General features: G+C 36.8%; 1 pseudogene; it reads right to left on the bottom strand.

Annotated features, from left to right (window-relative positions):
• Positions 1-1,656: 1,656 nt before the first annotated feature.
• Positions 1,657-8,659, bottom strand: LOC131068188 (photosystem II D2 protein-like; annotated as a pseudogene).
• Positions 8,660-9,452: the final 793 nt, after the last annotated feature.

The following is a 9,452-nucleotide window of genomic DNA, read 5'->3' as shown; positions in this document are numbered from 1 at the left end:
TAACCAACTTAATGCTTAATACCGTTAAACCAGTTCAATATGCCAATAGACAGTTTCTATACTGGTAAAGATTAGTGCATGAAACATAAAGATAAAGTCATCCACAACACATAACACCAATATTTGTACATGGAAACCCTGTAAGGGACAAAACCACGGTGGGAAACCTTACCCACAATTAGATGTACTACTGTAGATAGTAAGTGTACATAAATGGGGTCTACACATGCAAAAAGGCCAAGCGCCTAGAGCTCACTGCTCAATAACAAAATGGGAGTCACACTGACTACAGTTGGATGGTTAAATCCAATAAGAATTTACTGCACAAAATAGCATCTTCATATGCTGGATTTAGTACCGGTGTAGTTCTAATTATCTTCACAAAAACCCTCCTTCAATCTTCAAATGATGTCTGTGTGTATAGCTCTGCTTATTTTTGCATATACCTTCACACAATCCTTTTTCACATTCCACACTTGATCTTACAAATAAGATCTTACATTTATACCATAACCTAAGACCAATTTTAGTAGGTTGGCTCTACAAGATATTATAATAAAAACATTTTACAAACAATAGAATATTCGTTACAATAACTGATTCAACATGTCATCTTAATACATTTACAACAATAATTAATCATCTCCATAGCGTGCAGTGCTGATCTAGAAAAGATAAACTTGCCTATGTAACTTGGACCTATTTGCTGGTAATAGAAAATATGCAAATATGAATATACCAATAAACAAAACTCCAAGACAAGATGTCTCAATGATGTCTTCAACATAACCAAGTGTTTTCCATATCATTCCAAGTGTCGGTGATCATTATATCCTACCAGTGTATCAGATACCGGTGACTGTGCATGAGTCACTTGCTTGCCGGTGAATGTTTGTTGATTCTCCAAAGTACCAGAGTTTTAGTAGGTGTTGACATCAATGACAAAACCATAGCAAAATACCAACAGTAAGATCTCTTTGTATATTATGGTATACGAAAAGGTTATGGGATTATTTGTGTGTGAATAAAGTTGTAATCATATGAAGAAGGTTTGGTTGATCATAGGTGATCGAATTGGGTTTGTGTAAGAGGATTTATATCTCTAATATTGAGATTAACCAGAACTATACTCAGGCATAGGAGATGTTATTCTTGTAGTTCATTCTTATTTTTAGATTGTAGTTTGGATTTATTTTGTAATCAGTGAGGCTCTTTTGTTATGAGCAGTATGCTCTAGGCTGTTGGCCTTCCTGCATGTGCATGCCCCTTATTGTAATCACATACTTACTGCATAAGTATTATCTGACTATGGGGTAGGCTTCCTACAGTGGTTTTTCCCTTTACCGAGTTTTCCACGTACAGATCTTGGTGTTATGTGTTATGGATGAATGGTATTTGGTTCATGGTTTATGTCTGTGCTTAATTGATAAATCTTCTATTTCAATGCTTGGTTTATGGTTTCTAGTAAAAGGTTTTGTGTGCTTAAAGTTTCATAATCTGTTAACAATTGATTCACCCCCCTCACCTCTCAGTTGTTCACCTATTATCCAAACAATTGGTATTAGAGCTTAGTCCTCTTTGTAGAAGCTTAACCGCTTAAGGAAGATCCTATGGAGACTAATCATTCAATTTCAATTGCTTACCAGAAGGACAACCCTAGGCTTGAAGTTTTTCATGAGGCTGATCCTGAGCCACCATCCAAGCATGAATACCTTCGTTCAAAAGAATATTTTTTGTATAAAAAGTTTCAAATTTAGGATCTTCCGCTGCACGAATCTCCTGAGAAACAAAATCATAAGCACGTAAGTTTAGAGCTAGGCCAACTACTCCAATGGCACTCATCCATAAACCGATCACCGACACAAATAACATGAAGAAATGTAACCAACGTTTATTGGAAAAAGCAACCCCAAAAATTTGAGACCAGAAACGGTTCGTAGTGACCATAGAATAAGTCTCTTCAGCTTGAGTTGGGTTAAAAGCATAGAATGTATTTGCACCATCACCGTCTTCAAATAAAGTATTTTCCACGGTAGCACCGTGAATAGCACATAGAAGAGCAGCACCCAATACTCTGGCAACTCCCATCATATGAAATGGATTCAAGGTCCAATTATGAAAACCTTGAAAAAAGAGGATAAATCAGAAAATAGCTGCTACGCTGAAACTAGGTGCAAAAAACCAACCAGACTGGCCTAATCGATAGATCAAGAATATGGAAACAAAAACAACAATTGGAGCAGAGAACGCAATTGCATTATAAGGTCATAATTGTACAGATCGAGCAAGTTCAAATTGGCGTAGCATGAAGCCTATTAGACCAAAAGCACCATGAATAGCAACGAAAGCCCATAGACCACCTAATTGACACCAACGAGTAAAATCTCCTTGTGCTTCAGGACCCCATAATAGTAGCAAAGAATGTGCTAAACTATTAGCAGGCGTAGAAATTGCAGCAGTTAAAAAATTACAACCTTCCAAATAGGAACTGGCCAATCCATGAGTATACCACGAAGTCACAAAAGTTGTACCCGTGAACCATCCGCCTAGTGCAATACTATTGGAGAGGACAGTTTCAATATTCCCCATACGTAATCCTTTGTATAAACGTTGGGGAGGATGAACACTGAGATGGAATAGACCTGCTAATATACCCAATATACCTGCTGCAATATGATGAGAAGCTATTCCTCCCGGAACAAAAGGATCAAAACCTTTAGCTCCCCATGCCAGATTTACAGGCTGTATTTTTCTAGTTAGTCCATAAGGATTAGACACCCATATTCCAGGGCCATACAAACCCGTTACATGAAACGCTCCGAATCTGAAACAAGCTGCTCCTGAGAGGAATAAATGAATTCCAAAAATCTTAGGCAAATCTAAAGAAGGTTTTCCTGTACGGGAATCACAAAATACGTCTAGATCGCAATATACCCAATGCCAGATAGCTGCTAAAAAGCACAAGCCAGAAAACAAATTATAGAGTATGGACGCTTCATATGGAGACTTATCTGAGATGTCTTAGCAAGGAGATTTGGGAGATCACTAAGAAAGGATATTCACCTTATGATCCGGCATATGGCAACCCTCCTCCGACAGACCTGGATAAGAACATTAAAAATGACTGTAGAGCTAGGTAAGCCCTTTTGAGCATCCTTTTAGATGAACAAGTAATGGTATTAACAAAAAAAGCATATGTAAAGGCTCTATGGGATAAGTTGGAGACTCTGCATGAAGGTGACCCTATTGTTAAAATTGCTAAACTTGATGGTTACCGGGTAAGGCATGAGAACCTGAAAATGGAGGAAGATGAAAGAATTACAACTTTTATGGAAAGAGTTAATGAAATTGTCTTGGGAATTCAGTGTTGTGTTGGATCTCTGAGCAAAGATGAGATTGTTTTTAAAGTATTGAGAGCTTTTCCATCTGATTAAAATATGAAGGCTCCTACAATTAATGAGTTGCAAACAATGTCTAACACTTATATTAACAGGGATACTTTGGTTGGAAAGATATCTTCTTTTGAGCTTGAAGAATTTGGTCCTCAAGGAGCTGCAAAGATAGATTCTACATTCAAGGTATCTACATCATCAACTGACAAGAGTGATTGGAAAGCATTATATGCAAAGGAACTGAAGGATATGAAGAAAGATGATGAAGAGATTAAAGAACTTGAAGCCCTATTTTCTAGAGGAGTACCTAAAGGTCCAACAAGAAGTAAGTATGAAGGAAAATCATCTTTCAAATGTTTTGTATGTAATAAGATAGGTCATTTTACATCTAGATATTCTTAGAGGAACTCAAGATTTTGAGGACAAAGATAGAAGATATTTTAGGCCTAACCATGAATATCATAACAAGAATAAGTACGGGAGGAACAACAATAAATCATGCTACTATGTTGATGAGGAAGGTATAACTGATGATTCTGATGATGAACCGACAAAAGATTCAGCTAGTGGATCTGACAATGGAAATGAATGGGTATTCTTGTCTATCAAACAAGATACTCCAGAATCTATCATTCATAATTAAGAGAAGGCACTTGCTACTAAAGTTGAAGACAAGGATGAATGGGTGATAGATAGTGGATGTTCACATCATATGACTGGAGATAAAAGGAAGTTTCTATCTTTGCAATAATTTGATGGTGGTCTTGTCAAATTTGGAGATGAAAAAGAATGCATGATTAAATGAAGAGAAACTATATCATTAGATGGTAAGCATAATATTGATAGTCTATTATGTTGAAGGTTTAAGTCATAATATTTTAAGTGTAAGATAGTTTGTGGATAAGGGATTTCAATTACATTTCAAAGATGGAAAATGCAAAATCATTAACATAACTGGATTGGAGATTACAACTGGTACTCAGACTAAAGGTAACATCTTTAATTTGAACTTCAGTGAGAAGACACGTTTGATTGCACATATTGATGAAAGTTGGCTATGGCATAAGAGGTTGTGTCATATGAATTAGATTGCATTGTAAAGATCAGTTCAACTAAGGCAATTAGAGATATACCTAAGATTGTGAAGCCTCATAATCCGACATGTAAGGAATGTCAAATGGGAAAGAAAGTCAGAACTTATTTTAAGAGTATTCAAGATAAATGTAATGATGTTCTTGATCTTATTCATACAGATTTGTGTGGTCCTGCAAGAGTAAGAATTTTTTAGGGTTATAGATATTTCATGCTAGTCATTGATGACTATTCTAGAATGATGTGGGTTACTTTTATAAGGGATAAATATGAAGCCTTTGAAAAGTTCAAGATATTTAAAGCTATGGTTGAGATAGAGACGGGATAGAAGATCAAATGCTTAAGATCCGATTAGGGTGGTGAATTCACATTCGGTGAATTTCATAGTTATTGTGAGAAACATGGAATATAGAGACAGTTGTCTACACCCCAGACACCTCAACAGAATGGTGTCGTTGAAAGAAAGAACAAAACTATCCTAGATGTGGCTAGCTCTATGATAATGGAAGCTAATTTGCCTCATATCTATTGGAGATAAGTTGTGAGAACAACAATTTACACATTCAATGAAGTTCATATCAAAGGAGACACTAGTAAGACACCTTATGAGTTATGGTTTGGTCATACACCTACAGTTAAGTATTTACTAATATTTGGTAGTAAATGCTATATCAAAAGAGATGATTCCATTGGAAAGTTTGATCCTAGATGTGATGAAGGAATATTTCTTGGTTATTGTAATCAACGAAAAGCATATAGATATTATAACAAAAGATTGTAGAGAATTGTGGAGAGTGCTAATGTCAAATTGGATGAGCAGAACATAGGTCAAATCAGAACCGGAAGTGGAAATGGTTATAACTGAGCTGATAGCACTTGTACTAGAATAGAATGTTGAACTAGTTACCCTGGAAGTATCAAAAAATCAATAGTAACTGAAGACCAAATCAGGGAATCAGAAAGTCAGATGACTCCACGATATGTAAGGTTGAATCACTCAGAAGATCAGATCATTAGAGACAAGAGAAAATGAGTAATGACAAGAAGAAGGTTGGCAGCTAAAGAGGCATGTTTAATTTCTCAAATAGAATGGGCATCAGTAGATGAAGCATGTGAAGATAAATGTTGGATAAAGGCTATGGAAGAGGAATTGGATCAGATAGAAAAGAACAACACATGGACTTTTGTTCCCTCACCTAAAAATAAGAATGTTATTGGAACTAAATGGGTTTTTAGGAATAAATTAAATGAATATGGACAAGTTCTAAGGAACAAGGCTAGATTGGTTTGTAAAGGATATTCTCAAAAGGAAGGAATTTATTATGATGAAACTTTTTCTCTGGTAGCTAGGATTGAAGCTGTGAGATTTTTTCCTTCTCTCTACCCCTCTAGTAAAGCCTTGAGTGATCCAGACTAGCATTAGTCTGGTATACATTTATCAGAATTATTATTCATTTCAGATTGATGAGATGGTGCTACTACTCATGGGGAGTAGTCAGCTATATGGTTTAGAGGTTTTTATGATTTTTCTTTGATGTTTATGTCAAATTTATAGCATTTATGTCAAAGGGGGAGATATATTCATGTCAAAATAGAGCTTAATAGAGATATCAATCATAGGGAGAGTTTGGTTATTTGGTTCAAAACTTCATCGTTATATCATGCTGGGGGAGACTTGTTTGACATCTTCTTGGCACTTGGATGTTATTCACATCTAGTGTTGCCATCAATGTGAAAGGGGGATCTTGTTGGAAATTTGGAGGAATTGATTATGTGGTATATTGATGTTTGTAATTGATGTCAACACTAGCTTATTTGGTTATCTACCGAATTTCGGTAGAGTGGTTGGACTTTGATGATGATCAAGAGATTTGTCTATGGTATATTCTAATTGGTGGAATTGGTTTTTTTTGGTCATTGATTGGGTTCATATGCTTGTCACATTCAGTTGGTTTGGGATATGGTGATCTAGAAACTATCATATGTTCTAGTGAGCCTTTTGGTTATTGGTAAGGGTTTTACAAGCAGAGATGTATTGAAGATATTTTGATGAATTCAATAAGTGATGTTGGTACATCTTCTAGAAGGTGTTCAGAATGCTAATGGTTATCATGTTTGTTTTCTAGTTGATCAATAGTATTTCATTTGGCTTATGGCATCCTATTTTAGATCTGGTCTTATTCTGCTAGGTTATGGACTAGCTTATGTAACATGGTGGCGGATGCTCCCGATGCATTACCGATTAGATTTATTATTTGGTTAATGTTGTTTTGGTCTTAGAGGGACTTGGTTTATCATTGGTTTGTGGATTTACATAATGAATTTATTATATCATCTTATAGGTGGCCGAACTAATTGTTTAGGTCTCGGGTTGGTATGAATATGATTTAAGGTATCTTTGTAGATCATGGCATAAGAAAAGGTTATGGGATTATCTGTGTGTGAATAAATTTATAATCATATGTAGAAGGTCTGGTTGATCATAGGTGATCGAATTAGGTTTGTGTAAGAGGTTTTAGACCTCTGGTATTGAGATTAACTAGAACTATACTCAAGCATAGGAGATGCTATTCTTGCAGCTCATTCTTATTTCCAGATTGTAGTCTATATTTCTTTTGTATTCAGTGAGTCTCCTTTGTGATGCAGGCCCCTTATTGTAATTACATACTATAGAAGTATTATCTGATTGTGAGTAGGCTTCCCATCGTGGTTTTTCCCTTTACTAGGTTTTCCACATAGAAATCTTGGTGTTATGTGTTGTGGATGAATGGTATTTGGTTCATGTTTTATGTTTGTGCTTAACTGATAAATTTTCTATTCTGGTATTTGGTTTATGCTTTCCAGTAAAAGGTTTGTGTGATTAAATTTTCATAATCTATTAACAATGGATTCACCTCACCCTTCTCTTAGTTGTTCACCAGTTATCTTAACAGTAGGACCCGACAAACTAACCTTGGCTTTGCTTCTTATGATAACATGAGTGGGTTCTTGTTGTTAATTTTTATTAAGGGAAAAATAGGTTTTGAGGGGGACCCAAAACCTCATAGAACTTGTTTTGAATGGACCCGAAACCCTCAAATTTAACTAGGATCTAGAACCTATAATGAAACTTCTACTAGAAAGTTAGGCAAATAAAATTAGTAGATGACAACAATAAATCTGGCTAGTGCCAGCCAAAAGCCAACACAACCACAATCAGAAATAAGCCAGCCAAACTAAGAGAAAATCAGTACAAAACCTATTGGAAACATATCCTAATCCTTTAGATAAGGTTGATAGACTCCCTTAACCAAACATCAAGGATTTTTGGGGTTCTCCAACCCATATACAAAAAGATAGGTCAACAAAAGGCTAGCTCGACCCTTAACCAAAGACTAACACAATCTAAGTTGGGCCCTTCAAAACTGTCAACATCCAACTAGACATAAGCATGGGGGTTTTAAAAGGTTCCCTTAACCTTCAATTTGGGTTTTTAAATGGATCTCGAAACCACCAAGAAATAACCAACAGTCCCAAAGTAATATATCACACCTTTAACAACAAAAAAACCATCCACTTCAATAGGATAGTGACCCACCTCCATAGGGGTTGAAAAGAGGGAAATCATCCATAGAGAGACCCAATTTGTTGGCCACAAACCAAAATCCTGTGACCAAAAGAAGGCATAGTGAAGCTTTGCTGGACAACTAGGTTTTGGACAGGCACCCATAAACTCAATAGGGGAAAGAGAAAGAAAAATAGAAAGCCGACCATCCTCTATTCTCCAGTAGAAAAAAAAATAGGGGATCAACATCCCTTCACCAGTCCAAACCATCAGCATCATAACTGGCCACTTGACCAAAAAACCCCTTAACCACCCAATCACCATGCAACCACTCCACCTGAATAGGAGGTCACAACACCTCAAGAGGAGAACCATGGAAGTGAGTTGTAAGAGAACAAACCCTCATAAAGAAACCAACAGGGGAAGCATCGAGGGTACACATAGAACAGACATATCCACCGTAGGTGTAAAACTCCATCTCCAAAGGAACAACCCCCACCTCAATAGGGGGAAAAAGGTCCATCAGAAAGAGAAGCCACACCATCCGCAACCCAGAATCCGAATAACCTTTATTAAACAAAATTGCCTTAGAAAAGGAACATCCAACTCTAACCACAAAGAAAATCTCCATCTCTATAGGAGGTAAAACCAACATTAAAGACAAAGAGAGAGAAAAAGGATACCAAGAAGCCACTAAAACCCTAGGCATATCCACCTGAAACCAATCCACCTCCATAGGAAAGAAGATAAAATCAAAAAGAGAAGCAGGGATAAATATCTAGGAGAGGACAACGATAGAGAGACAAAACAGAGGACCCACGAAGGGCACAAAACACACTAGACAAGCCCTATCCCTGTAGGCACTAGATGGAGAAATTTCTGCCAACGCTGGGAAAGAAGGGCTTCGAACCACCACACACTCAAGAGTACTAACCCAAACACCCACCCCAACAAGGAGCCAGGGAAGCTGAACCTCCAAAGAAACTGATCTAGACCAAAGAAAGCTGTCCAGATCCACATCTTCTAGAAGCAAGATGATGAGGCTCCTAGCCAAGGTGCCCATCCAAGAAAGATCATCCTCATCATCATCTGAATCCTCCCCATTCGCATCAGAGGTCAAAAACCTAGCACCAGCTCCTACTCTCACTCATTGTCCCACAATTTTAGATATGATATGAATCTTGTTGTTGTTTCTCTTTGACTAGAATCACATTGACCACGTTATCATAGGTATGAACATAGCTCAATTTTTCTTTATCTATGCAATTTTGCATTGTTGATGACTCAACGTTCTCATAATTAGGAAGTAGAGTTTTTAAAGTTGTGTGTGACTCATTTGTCTTATGTCCATCCATAGTTATGATGCCATTGCCAATCAAATCTTGGATGACATGTTTTAACCGATGACAATCATCTGTTAGGTA

The sequence above is a fragment of the Cryptomeria japonica genome, chromosome 10 (genome assembly GCF_030272615.1).
Source record: "Cryptomeria japonica chromosome 10, Sugi_1.0, whole genome shotgun sequence".
NCBI classification, from domain to species: domain Eukaryota; kingdom Viridiplantae; phylum Streptophyta; class Pinopsida; order Cupressales; family Cupressaceae; genus Cryptomeria; species Cryptomeria japonica.
Note: the sequence above shows the minus strand (reverse complement) of the source record. Positions and strands in the feature narration are given on the sequence as shown.